This window comes from Physeter macrocephalus, chromosome 2 (assembly GCF_002837175.3).
Source record: "Physeter macrocephalus isolate SW-GA chromosome 2, ASM283717v5, whole genome shotgun sequence".
In the NCBI taxonomy this organism is placed as follows: Eukaryota; Metazoa; Chordata; class Mammalia; order Artiodactyla; family Physeteridae; genus Physeter; species Physeter macrocephalus.
This window is the reverse complement of record NC_041215.1, coordinates 101,140,835-101,154,493: the sequence shown is the minus strand read 5'-3', so window position 1 is coordinate 101,154,493 and position 13,659 is coordinate 101,140,835. Positions and strand designations below refer to the sequence as shown.

At 41.3% G+C, this 13,659-nt stretch overlaps 1 protein-coding gene across 3 annotated transcripts in view; it reads left to right on the top strand.

Moving 5' to 3' along the window:
* The window catches only part of ANKRD44 (ankyrin repeat domain 44), a 317,462-nt gene that overhangs the window by 35,414 nt on the left and 268,389 nt on the right, over positions 1-13,659 (top strand). Inside the window, exon 2 of one of the 3 annotated variants that reach the window (XM_055089237.1) lies at positions 3,927-4,078. The exons of the other annotated variants lie outside the window; for them this stretch is intronic. The gene's annotated coding sequence lies outside the window, so the exon portion shown is untranslated. The remainder of the gene's footprint in view (positions 1-3,926; positions 4,079-13,659) is intronic. 3 annotated transcript variants of the gene reach the window in all.

Sequence of the window (13,659 nt, the reverse complement as noted above, 5' to 3'; positions counted from 1 at the left end):
GACGCTCCTCCTCGACCTCAGCCTGGGGAACTCCTACAGATTCTTTTAATTCTAGTTTTAAAAAGATGCCACCTTCTCTCTGAAGCCTCCAGCACCCGTTTCACGCCGAGGGTAGTTGGCTCCCCCCTTTGTTCCAGGCACTGGTACCTCGAGTGGAGCACTTCTCTGAGCATGCCTTTCCCTGCAGAAGGGCCGGTCTTATACAGCTTTGCGTTTCCTGCACCTGGCATGGGGCTGGCAGGTACTACCGTGGGGTCACCATAAGGTAAAGAGGGCGGATTGGCCGAAATGAATGAATCCCATAGCCTGGCAGCCAGTCAGTCCTTACTTAGATGGGCTTTACTGGCTGCCCTTGAATTTCATCTTCTCCTTCCTCCGTCCCCGCCTCTCTCTTTTTTCCTTTCTTTATCGCAGTCTCTCTAACTCTGGCGTGCGCTTCTTCATTACTACAGATCGGCCGTCTTCCATGGTGACAGTCCTCTGCGGTTCCTCGAGGCATCTAAGAATTGAAATAGATCTTGGCCATCTTTGCTCCCGAGGTGTGATTGCAGTAGTTACAGCTCCTGTTTCCAAGGCAACAGCCTTCTGGTTATGAGTAGAGTGCTTCTCTTAGTGGATCGCGATTTGGAGAGAGGAGTCCGAACGGCTTCTATCTCCATATTCAAACTTACCCTGTTTTATTGCTTAAAAAAGGCCAGTTTACATTCAAATAGGGCAAGGATAGACTATTACTCTGCTCTGAAAATTTTAACACTTTTTATTGAAGCATACTATACATATAGAAGAGAACACGTATAATAAGTGTATATCTCCATGAATGCACCTGTGTACGTAGCACCCAGCTCAGTAAACAGCACCTCAAAGCGTAATGATTTTTCATGGAACTGTTGGATTGTTTTCTAACGTGCATTTCTTATTGATGTTTTATCTAAGAATCACATTTCTTTCCCAAACCAATACTAATCTAAGACCCTGTAAGATGGGGCCTGATTAAAGAGCCCTGGGCATTCAACCCACAGGTTATATAGGGAGCTTTAGGTCATTCCTATTTAAAATACCATTTAAAAATGCTAGTTCTCTGGCATTAGGGAGGTTCCGTGTGGATCAGCTGCTTCAATCTGGTGGACTCGCTCTGTTCTTTGAAAGCATTGCATATGAGGAAGGCCTCAGTCCAGGCTGTTTCCTCAGTGCAGGCTGATTCACATGAAACAGATGCACACAGACATAGAGCCCCCTCTCCTCACTCCATTCCTCCATCTTTTTCTCCCTTCTTTCCTCCCTCCCTCCCTCCCTCCCTCCCTCCCTTCTTTCCGTCCTTGTCACGTCTCCTGTATATCACTTGGTGCGAGTGGGATTTAGGAATCAGATCATTCTGGAATAAATCCCACCTGTCACCCATGCTGTGTGGCAACTCTTTTCAACCTCTCTGGTTTTCAATTTCCTCATCTGTAAAGTGGGAATAATATACTCCTCTTGTAGACTTAATGTGAGGAGTGAATGAGACAATGAATGTGAAACACACCAGCGTTTTGCTTGGTTCACAGAAATAAGCGATAGTTCCCTCTCTTTTCTCACCCAAAGTTGAAAATCGTCAGAGCTTTCCTCACATTTTTCCTGGTTAACTGTTGTCACCTATGTGATCTCTTTGTTCCTGCTTCCCCTGCCCCAATTCATCTCCAATGCTTGTCCCTCTAGATTTATCTTTCCAAACCACTACTTCCACTTTTAGTCTTCCCTTCTCAAAAAGATCAATAGATTTTCATGGTATGTATGCTAAAGCCTGGCTTAGAAGGACTTCCTAAGTTGGCCCTAGAGCCTCTGGCTTATCATTCATAACTGCCATGTTGAGAACTGTGTTATTTCAGGGAATAAATGAGGTGACCGCACTGTAATGCATGTAGAGAAGTGTTTGAGTGACATATATAGTATGTTTGAGACAAATATAGGTGTTTGGGAGACATATGTAGCTTCCTCCAGGCTACCCAGTTGTCCCTTTGGTGTGCCTTAGGTTTTCCTGCCCCTGCATCACCCACTGGCAATGCCCTCTCATAGGTCATCCATTTGGGCATTTCAAACACAGAGGCCACTTTGCCCTTGGGCCCTGGAGAAGGTGATGCCTGTGGGCCATGGAGAAAGGGGTGGTTGGCAGCCCTCTGCCTCTGTTTTCCTGACATAATCTGCTGGGTTCCTCAGCTTTGCCACAACCTGAGACATTTGACCCCTACCTGTAGGTCCTGTCCCATTTGGATTTGAGGATTTAAGGAGCTTCAGCTGAACTCGGGGACGCTGTGTCACATTGGAAAATTGGGCTTTTTTGTTTTGTTTTTCTAAATTTATTTTATTAATTTTATTTTTGGCTGCGTTGGGTCTTCGTTGCTGCACGCGGGCTTTTCTCTAGTTGCGGCGAACGGGGGCTACTTTTCGTTGCGGTGCGCGGGCTTTTCATTGCGGTGGCTTCTCTTGTTGTGGAGCACGGGCTCTAGGTGCACGGGCTTTAGCAGTTGTGGCACGTGGGCTCAGTAGTTGTGGCTCGCAGGTTCTAGAGCGCAGGCTTAGCAGTTGTGGCGCAGGGGCTTAGTTGCTCCGCGGCATGTGGGATCTTCCCGGACCAGGGCTTGAACCCGTGTCCCCTGCATTGGCAGGTGGATTCTTAACCACTGTGCCACCAGAGAAGCCCTGGGCTTTGGTTTTGTTCCTAAGTTGTCATGTCTTCCTTGCCCCCAACTCTGATGACTCTTTCTCAGCTCCTCCCTTTTCTGGAATGACTTCCTCCCTCAGAACCCCAGTGTCAAGAATGGGGTTTCCACTCCTGACAGACAGGCTTCTCTGCACTCCAGGGGTTTTGTTTTGGACACCCCCATTCTAGCCCTAGACCAGCTGCTTACTTAGATAACCACCAGTTATCTGGGGCCATAATTTCCAGACACCCTGCCTAGTGGAACAATTGCCTCTTAGCCCCTGGAAATGTTGCACTGAAATGGCATGAGTTCATTTAAAATGCCCTTTTTGGAACTTGGCTTTCTGGCCTCTTACCTATCCAGACCAGGTGGAGAGTCAGGAAGTAGGCTGAAAACCAGAGCTTGCAATCAGGCACACCTAGATATTGCGAACTCTAAGGAGTCTTTACTCCCAGGCTCTCACTTAGAGCCCTGTGCTCTTACTTGAGACATACTGCTGTGGTAAGTTGCCTTTGAAGTGTGCAATAACCCAGAAACAGCCAACTTTAGGCTGTTTACAATAGGCAGAAATGATAACCCAACAGAAAGGGAAAGTTAGGAAAAATGACAAAGGCATAAAATAACTGAGAAACTGCATAAAAAATTCTGGAGTGATTTAGTATTTTAAAGCATGCTAAGAACATCTTTGCAGTATAGGATGTATATAACGGTGACCTTCTGCTGTTGGCAAAGTGTGCGATTACTATCTTTATAATCTTTTCAAGAAGGTAAGAGAGAGTGCTACTGTAGTACACATTTTAAGGAAATCTCCACCCGAAATGGCTAAAATAGAAAGCATTCCCACATTTATGAGGGCTAAACTTTTATTCATTTGTCCATCTAATATATAATGAACACCTATTATGTGCTGGGCACTGTTCTAGGTGCTGAAGATATATTACAAAGCAAAATACAAAATCCCTGCCCTCTTGGAGATTAATCTAGAAAACTAGGCTATCCAGAGCGAATAATTCTCTATGACTTGAGAGGGTCAAGCTTTTTCCTTTATTATTTTTAATAGATTATATGGGAAGTTTTTCTATGTTGCAAATAGATTAAATGGAAGAGATTATTTCTAAGACTTTCAAAACTGGTTGCATGAATGTCATATACCATGTTGAAAGTCTCTTTGGAGCTTGACTTACCCTAGTTATTTTATTTTTCATCACAACAGGAAGTACGAATTGTGGTTTGTTTTTTTTTTTGCAGGTGGGGAAATGGCAGAATGGAGAGGTGTAATGACTTGCCTGAGGTTATACAGGGGTTAGTGACACTCTTCAGTGCTCAGACTGGAAGATTTCCCACTTCCAAGTTCAAGTTCCTGGGTTGGGACCATCGTTCAGTTGTGTAAAGAATAAAGGGTAAAAAAGTCCAAATTTTAAATATGAAAGGTTAAAAAAAATGCAGTGATTTAACGTTCATGTAATCAGTCCTAAAATGAATTCCTCACCCATGGTTTGTACATTAGTGGCTTAACTGGCTCTCTGAAGGATATAATTTCAACTGTAATTTTACTCCCCCCCCCCTTTCCCTCTGCCAGTCTTACAGAAATCTCTTAGCTGTTATTTGGGGCTTTCTAAATGATCAAAATGAAACAGCTACCCCAGCTTTTATTTTGGTCCTTAATCAGAAAGAACTGAAAATGGTGGTGTTTGATGGAAAATTCTTTAGATGGTCACCTCTGGTTGGTCCCCAGGCAGCCACCACATCCTCAGATAGGTTCCACCTGCTCGAGCAGTCACTTTGCTGCCCTCATGTACAGCTTTTTCCTGGCCTGCGTCCAGTTTGTGACTTTTTGCTTGGAGAGTGAGCGTTTGATTTCTTCTTTCTTTTTTTTTTTTTTAAAGTTCATTTTTTTTTATACAGGGATATGTCATATGCTTTATGGAGTATAGATTCTAGATGGATTTTTAATTACCTCAAGCCAAATATGCTTTAAATTTTATCCCTTGGAGGGTGTGATAAAATACTTTCACTACTGGAGTTCAATTTATGAAAACATAGGTGGTTCGGATTAGAACTCTTATGTTATGCTGCTAATAAAGCCAAAGGGTTGAAATAGGATTAAAAAACCCTTTCTTTTGTTTTTAAAATTGAAGTGTAGTAGATGTACAATATTAAATGTTAGAGGTGTACAATATAGAGATTCACAGTTTTTGAAGGTTATGCTCTATAGTTATTATAAAATATTGGCTATATTCCCTGTGTTGTACAATATTGTCTTTTTTTTTAATATGGAATCATGTGCTCTTTCAAATGTTAAAGGAAAGTGATACCTATTGGTTTGTGGTATTCTCATGGCAACATTTAATGTGCTCTGTTCATAAATGGTCTCAATTGCAATACTCTCTGCATATGAGATATCCCACACTTAGGAGTTAAAGAATCACAAAACAAAACACTCAATCATTTTTATTAGACAAGGCAGGGGTAGTAAAGAAAAAAAAAAGGAGACAACGCTAGCTTTCATTTTAAAAAAGCTTCTACCTAAGCAAGTGCATTTGCATTTCTGTGTCTAAAATAAGAAAAAGCTATCTGGTGTGTGGAATAGGTTAATGATGTGTTTGCCCTTAGTTAGGTTTTTGGCTAGAGGGAGATTAGGGGTTGATACAGGACAGAACAATTCTATGAGGACTCAATTCTGCAGGAGTCTTACTGGGTTTTCTCAGTGCTTTTTGGCTGCTGACTCTTTCACCTCTCTTGTCATTGAGCCAACTATCATTTTCATTCTGTAAGTGGTAATGACTATTACAAATTTGAGAAAGTTTAGTTTCTTTTAAAGCAGAGCGTGTGTGTGTGTGTGTGTGTGTGTGTGTGTAGAGAGAGAGAGAGAGGTTTTTTTTTAAAGAGCAGTTTTAGGTTCATAGCCAATTTGAGAGGAAGGTACAGAGATTTCCCACATACCCCCTGCCCCCGACATGGGCATAACCCCCATTATCAACATCTCCACTGAGTGGTACATTTGTTACAACTGATGAATCTACATTGACATTATGATGAATTTTAATTTTTAAAGAACCTATGAAATCTGACCTGTTAACTTTATCCTAAGTATTTTGTCCCGTTATCTGGAGCCATGGATTTTGACTTCCTGAACTATAAAAAGGTGATTTTTCTCTTTACCCTCAGGGGTCTGGGAGAAGTTAAGATAAGGTTCTCATTTTATAAAAGATGTGAAGGAAGTTCCCAGGTGTGTCCTACCTTTCTCCATGGAGGGATGATGAAGACAATATGAGATCCATCTTATATGGATGAGATGGATGCTAGGTAGAAGGAAAGACTTTCTCCTTCTGAGTGTATTGTCATTCTTAAGTTAAAAGTCATTATACTTTCTTTAAACATTCTTTCGTGGAAAGAGTGGACTCATTTTGGCAAGTTGGAATTTTCACACAGAATTTCCGTTAGCACAAACCCATATGCATCAAAATGAGAAAAGCCTTCAAAGGACAACCTCTGGGGAACAGGTCAAAATTTTTCATTCTGGATGGGAATTTGATTCTGCAGTTGTTAGTGGTCTGTAATTAGGGCTGACTTGATTATGCAAATCCTAGGAATGGAGCCAAAACATTACAAACTCATTTATAACTCCCCCACCCCCTGTGAGTAACCATATTAATAAGTAATTTTAGGGTCTGGGTTCTAAAATAATTTTATTAAAATATAAGAGTGATGTTTCTTGTTTTTCTACAAGAAGATAGTGCCAGAAAGCTCTGCCATTTCTTCTTTTTGGCTACTTCCTGTCTGGATTTTGCTTCCTGCTCTCTGCCCAGAATGCTCTATCAGAGGGAACTACTGTATGGTCAGGAAAGTTGGTTTGTATAAAAGTATGTGAATATTTTGTTCTTGTTGGTAGGAAGTGAACCGTGGCTGATACCTAAATTCTTACTGCAAAGCCTGGCACATACCATACATTATAGATTTTTAGTTGAGATTCCTAGTTGTGTGTGTGTTTGCATTTTGCCCTTGGGTTTTCTCTTATTTCATCACACACAGCAAAGGTGATTTTGACATCTGAGCTTCAGATTCTGTTTTCCTCATAAGGGTGAACTAGACTTGCAGGCTCTCTCTTCTGGCCATCTATGAAAAGTTAGCAGGCCTTGTCTCTTGTTTAATATGAGGCAAATGTTCTTGCTGGCTTAGTGGTAGTATGTATTGTGTCTCCAGCTTTGTTCTGGTCTTTGGTTTGGCCGTGAAATTTCAGAGTCTCTAGGGTCCCTTGTTGTCACTCCACCTTAAACCTTCTTCAGGAGACTCAGTGGTAATGACAGCTACTACCGAAGAGACAGGGTATCAGCTGTCATCAAAGTTTCCTCTTTAGTATAGAGACTTAGGGTGAAAGTTTTTAGAAAAGACTGTCTATTTCTTTTTGATTGTTGTTGTTCTTACCAAGAAAGCCTTTGATGAATTTCCTTTTAAAAAACTGTTTGGTTCAGGTCTCTGCTTCCAGGCAAGGTATTATTACCATTTTTCTGGGGAGGCCACGGAGACGCTTGATTTTGCTCAAGGACCTATAAGGCTGCATGGCCTTTTTATTGCACCATATTATTTTTCAATGAGTTATAGTATAAGTGAACCTCTATTTATAGATGAACAAAGAGTGGTTATAAGCCCCCAGAGATACTTCAGGATTTTAGGTAAAGTAGGAGCCCAGAGAAGGCAGACATCCTCCATGGAGAGTCCTTGCTGCTTGCATCATGGTATCACCAGCACCAAGCTCAGCCCCTAGCACACAGGGGTCTGCAGCGTATTCATGTTGCCCGTGGAATTTAAAGACTGTGAATTGTAGGACAGTTTAATAAAGAAAAAGGAAGAGAAAAGATTTGAAAGGGAAATTTTCTCAGGCAGCCTAAAGATAGTTAGGTTAGCTTAGATGGAGAAGGAAAAGAGAGATTATTTATAGGATTTGCAAAGTCATGGCGGGCTAGACAAAGAGGGACCCAGATCCAGAGAATTTCACAAGGAGTTATCTCACAGCAGGACTTTCAATTCCAAGATCGTTTAAGTGCCTGAATTTGTCTTTGTGTCTCAGGTTTACAAAGTTACTTTTATAATGAGGTTGAATCTATTGCTGGGTTGTGTTGTTAGGCTGTGGCTTTGGGAGGGGTGCCAGAGAATGCACGTGTGCACACGTGAACACACGCGTGTGCGTGCATGAGCAGATCAACTAAGGCCTCATGACCCCAGAGCCCTGGGACCATCCTGCTTTCCACTCACTCAGCTAGCTAGTTAATCTCCTTGACAACAAAGACATAATTGGCAATATAGGAGGACTGTGCTTAAGGCTGTTTTACCTAGTCTTCAAGAACCTGGAGGGAATTTTTGGAAGTACCCTTTATGTCCAGGTCCCAGGGATTTGGCACTGGTTGAGACCTAGATAATGGAAACTTTGGCTTCTTAGTTTGAGTGTGTTGGAAGTTTTTCAGAGCTCCCAGAGCATTTCATGATTATCTACTTAGAGCAGTGACTACATTTCTGTCATATAGAAAGAGATACTGAAACAAAATAAGAAGACGTATTTTGAAACACCATCTAAAAGAAACTGGAACGGTCACTAATCAATAGGGAAATGCAACTCAAAACCACCATGAGGGGCTTCCCTGGTGGTGCAGTGGTTGAGAGTCCGCCTGCCGATTCAGGGGACACGGGTTCGTGCCCCGGTCCGGGAAGATCCCACATGCCGCGGAGCGGCTGGGCCCGTGAGCCATGGCCGCTGGGCCTGCGCGTCCGGAGCCTGTGCTCCGCAACGGGAGAGGCCACAACGGTGAGAGGCCCGCGTACAGCAAAAACAAACAAAGAAAATAAAAAACCACCATGAGATATCACTTCGTACCCATTAAGATGGCTGTTATCAAAAGAAAACAGAAAACAATAAGTATTGGTTAGGTCACAGAGAAACTGGAGCCCTTGTGCACTGCTGGTGGAAATGTAAAAATGGTACAGCTGCTGTGGAAAACAGTATGGCATTTCCTCAAAAAATATACCATAGAATTACCATTTGAGGACTTCCCTGGTGGCACAGTGGTTAAGAATCCGCCTGCCAATGCAGGGCACACGGGTTCGATCCCAGGTCCCCGAGCCACAACTACTGAGCCCACATGCCACAGCTACTGAAGCCCGTGCGCCTAGAGCCCGTGCTCCGCAGCAAGAGGAGCCACCGCAGTGAGAAGCCCGCACACCGCAACGGAGAGTAGCCCCCACTTGCCACAACTAGAGAAAGCCCGCACGCAGCAGTGAAGACATCTGACCCAACAACCCCACTTCTGTGTATATATCCACAATAATTGAAAGCTGAGACTTGAACAGATAGTTGTACACCAGTGATCAGAGCAGTATTATTCACATAGCCAAAAGATGGAAACAACTCACATGTCCATCGACAGATGAATGTATAAACAAAATGTGTATATACATACAATGGAATGTTAGCCTTCAAAAGGAATGAATTTCTGAAACATGCCACAGCATGGATGAATCTCGAAGACATTATGCTAAATGAAATGAGCCAGACAGAAAAGGACAAATATTGCAACATCCCACTTATATGGTAGTCAAATTCGTAGAAATGGAAAGTAGAATAGTGCTTACCAGGGGTAGGGGCAGGAGGCAAGGGGGAAGTTGTTGTTTAACAGGTACAGAGTTTCCATATAGGATGATGGAAACATTCTGGAGATGGTGGTGATGGTTGCATAACAATGTCGTTAATGCCGCTGAATTGTACACTTGAAAATGCTTAAACTGGTAAAGTTAATGCTATGTATATTTTACCTCAATAAAAAATATTTGTGCAAAAAATGTGTTTTAAGATACTAAAAAAAAAAGAGCAGGAAAATGGAACTGAAGAAAGTCATGACGTTTTTTCCCAAAGATTTATAATAATCAGTAAAAAGCTGACTAGTATTGTGTGTTGATTCTAAGTTTTATCAAGTAAAAATATTCTCTGTGTGGCTTTAACTTTTTTTAAAAAAGAATACTTCTTAAAACTATTGTCGAATCATGTTGAACTGGCAAATATCCAGCTTTCTTGTGGGTCTGCATTGGTATCCATGTTTGGCTAACTGACTTCCTTTGCACGGTGACCTAAAAGAAAGCTGACTACCTCGACTGTAAAGAAATCTCCAGTTACTGCAGCTGCCTCCAAGCCAGTCCCGAAATCTGCTTAAGCTCAGGCACCTGCATTTTAAACCCTAAACCTGTGCAAGCAGTGTGCTTGCTCTTTAGGGGCTGGATTCATATTTTCACTTTTTCCTCCATTTTTATGAAGGCAGGCTGCTCTCTGAGATTTGGAGACATCTACTGACTTCTCTATTTTCTACACCTCCTGAGGGACCCACAGCATGAGTCCAGTTTTTTTTTTTCTTCCTCTCTTAGTATAGTCTTTGTCTTTATTCTGTGTTGAAAAAAAGAAGGTTGAGAAGGTTTGAAGCCCCTCACAGCACAGTTCACTGTTTATTGGGGATACATGGAAGTCTTGGACTAGGGGCATGTGGCTGCTCAAATTTCATAGGAAATAATTGGCTCAGAATATGAGCTTCTCTATTTGTTATTTATGTATGGAGCCTTATACTCCCTTCTTTTCTTGTGCCATTTTCTGAAACACCTAGGCCTTTGTTTTAAATCCATTCTACAGGAGATTAGTGATGTCTTCTTCAGAATGAATCTGTTTTTTTTTTTTTTTTTTTAACAAAAAATTGTCATTTAATACTCAGAAGAATCCTTTAAGTTAGGAGCAATTAGTATCTCCATTCAGAATGAGTCTTAAAGTGTTTTTTTTAGAAAACTTGAGCCTGGAAGGTAGATGTTTAACTTTAGGATATATATATATAAATATCTATCTATCTAAAATTTCCCCTTTGTCTTCCCCAGGCTGATTTATTTCCTGATGTAATGACTATAATGCACGTTGGTTTTGTTAACTTTGTTGTACGTCGATGCTTGTATTCAAACTGTCTTACCTTTGGCTCTGTTGTGCCTACATGTACCTTTTGTAAAACTGTTGATATGTGGAGAATATCTAAATGTTGGATTTAAAGTTAAAGTGTCTTTTAAAGGCACACAATTAAAGACACAGAAAGACAGGAATCTCTTCTACTGATGCTCCTGACATGGGCTAACTGTCCTAACTGTTTTAAGTTCACACTCCCAGTGATTTAGAAACCAGCCTGGTCCACGGTTGGGCATTTGCTAGAAACTCGTTCTTCATCTGAAATCTCTCTCTTTTAAATTACTTTCCCCATTTGTCTTATTTTCTGCTGTCTAGAACAATAAGTGAAAGTGGTATGAATTCAAAGACTCTGTATTTCAGATTTGAAAATGGGTTCAAGTTATAGGTCATCCATACATTTTCTCTCAAACCATGTGTACAAAAGACAGTCCCCATTACAAAAATATAAATTCAGAATATGATAAGAATTTCCTTCAGTCATTTTTCTTGATTTAGAACAGATGGATTAAGATTCCTTACTTTTTTTTTTTTTTTTTTTTTTGGCGGTACGCGGGCCTCTCACTGTTGTGGCCTCTCCTGTTGCGGAGCGCAGGCTCCGGACGCGCAGGCTCAGCGGCCATGGCTCACGGGCCCAGCCACTCTGCGGCATGTGGGATCTTCCCGGACCGGGGCACGAACCTGTATCCCCTGCATCGGCAGGAGGACTCTCAACCACTGCGCCACCAGGGAAGCCCCTTACTATTTTTAAACTGTACTTAGTAACCACCCATTAAAAGGTTTCCTGCAATGAACAGCACAGATGCATGATGAAGCATTTCTCTGTTTGGTGGGTGTCCTTCCATTAAGCGTGGTGTCTGCTCTGGCTTCCATGACGTGACTGGAGGAGGTGCACTGTTACTCTTCATCAGCGCTCTAGCCCTGCTTTCTCTGGCTTTCTTGTGCTGGTGGACACGTGGCAGTCTGTAGTGGGGGCAGCCTCTTTGCACACTGACGGTGCTGACAACAGCAGAGCATGTAACACCCTGGAGAAAAGGGAAGTTCGTAGTCCTGCTAAAGACTAAGCACAGGCCTGCACTTCTTCCTTTTTTTAAAATTTTTATGCTCCCAACTTATAATTTATAGATTATCAATTCCCAAACTATGACAGTTTAAGGCAAGGCAGGTTAGATTGGTTCCTTCTTGCTAGGTAAGGAGGAATACCTAATTTCTATCCAAATAGGAGCCTGTCTGGTTATTGATTTAGTATTACTGCCCTTGCATCTCTTCGTTTTTAATTTTTTTAAATTAAGAATTGCTGTTGGACCAGAGGGCAGACAGCAGAAGCAAGGAGAACTACAGTCCTGCAGCCTGTGAAACAAAAACCACATTCACAGAAAGATAGACAAGATGAAAAGGCAGAGGGCTATGTATCAGATGAAGGAACAAGATAAAACCCGAGAAAAACAACTAAATGAAATGGAGATAGGAAATATTCCAGAAAAAGAATTCAGAATAATGGTAGTGAAGATGATCCTGGACCTTGGAAAAAGAATGGAGGCAAAGATCAAGAAGATGCAAGGAATGTTTAACAAAGATCTAGAAGAATTAAAGAACAAAAAAACAGAGATGAACAATACAAAAAAAATGAAAAATAGACTAGAAGAAATCAATAGCAGAATAACTGAGGCAGAAGAACGGATAAGTGACCTGGAAGACAGAATGGTGGAATTAACTGCTGTGGAACAGAATGAAGAAAAAAGAATGAAAAGAAATGAAGACAGCCTGAGAGACCTCGGGGACAACATTAAACGCAACAATATTCACATTATAGGGGTCCCAGAAGGAGAAGAGAGAGAGAAAGGACCCAAGAAAAAATTTGAAGAGATTATAGTTGAAAACTTCCCTAACATGGGAAAGGAAATAGCCACCCAAGTCCGGGAGGTGCAGAGAGTCCAATACAAGATAAACCCAAGGAGAAACAGGCCGAGACACATAGTAGTAAAATTGACAAAAATTAAAGACAAAGAAAAATTATTGAAAGCAGCAAGGGAGAAACGACAAATGGCATACAAGGGAACTCCCATAAGATTAACAGCTGATTTCTCAGCAGAAACTCTACAAGCCAGGAGGGGAGTGGCATGATATGCTTAAAGTGATGAAAGGGAATAACCTACAACCAAGATTACTCTACCCAGCAAGGATCTCATTCAGATTCGATGGAGAAATAAAAACTTTATAGACAAGCAAAAGCTAAGAGAATTCACCACCAAACCAGCTCTACAACGAATTCTAAAGGAACTTCTCTAAGTGGGAAACACAAGAGAAGAAAAGGACCTACAAAAAGAAACACCCCAAAATTAAGAAAATGGTCATAGGAACATACATATTGATAATTACCTTAAACGTGAATAGATTAAATACTCCAACCAAAAGACACGGCTTTACAAGAGACAAGGAAGGACACTATGTAATGATCAAGGGATCAATCCAAGAAGAAGATATAACAATTATAAATATATATGCACCCAACATAAGAACACCTCAATACATAAGGCAAATGCGAACAGCTATAAAAGAGGAAATCAATAGTAACACAAAAATGGTGGGGGACTTTAACACCTCACACCAATGGACAGATCAGACAGAAAATTAATAAGGAAACACAAGCTTTAAGTGATACAACAAACCAGATAGATTTAATTGATATTTATAGGACATTCATCCAAAAATAGCAGACTACACTTTCTCCTCAAGTGCGCACGGAACATTCTCCAGGATAGGTCACATCTTGGATCACCAATCAAGCCTCAGTAAATTTAAGAAAATTGAAGTCATATCAAGCATTTTCTATGACCACAGCACGATGAGATTAGAAATAAATTACAGGGAAAGAAACGTGAAAAACACAAGCACATGGAGGCTAAACAATACATTACTAAATAACCAAGAGATCACTGAAGAAATCAAAGAGGAAGTCAAAAAATACCTAGAGACAAATGACAATGGAAACATGATGATCCA